This window comes from Arachis duranensis, chromosome 6, assembly GCF_000817695.3.
Source record: "Arachis duranensis cultivar V14167 chromosome 6, aradu.V14167.gnm2.J7QH, whole genome shotgun sequence".
Lineage (NCBI taxonomy): Eukaryota > Viridiplantae > Streptophyta > Magnoliopsida > Fabales > Fabaceae > Arachis > Arachis duranensis.
This window is the reverse complement of record NC_029777.3, coordinates 30,488,080-30,488,484: the sequence shown is the minus strand read 5'-3', so window position 1 is coordinate 30,488,484 and position 405 is coordinate 30,488,080.

Sequence of the window (405 nt, the reverse complement as noted above, 5' to 3'; positions counted from 1 at the left end):
TGTTTCTGGCGTTTTACTCCAGACAGCAACATGGAACTGGCGTTGAGCGCCAGTTTACGTCGTCAATTCCCGAATAAAGTATAGAATATTATATATTGCTGGAAAGCTCTGGATGTCTACTTTCCGCTGTTGAGAGCGCGCCATTTTAAGTTTTGTAGCTCCAGAAAATCCATTTTGAGTACAGGGAGGTCAGATTCCAACAGCATCAGCAGTCCTTTGTCAGCCTCCTATAAGAGTTTTGCTCAAGTCCCTCAATTTCAGCCAGAAATTACCTGAAATCATAGAAAAACACACAAACTCATAGTAAAGTCCAGAAATGTGAAGTTAACATAAAAACTAATGAAAACATCCCTGAAAGTAGCTTAAACTTACTAAAAACTACCTAAAAACAATGCCAAAAAGCGT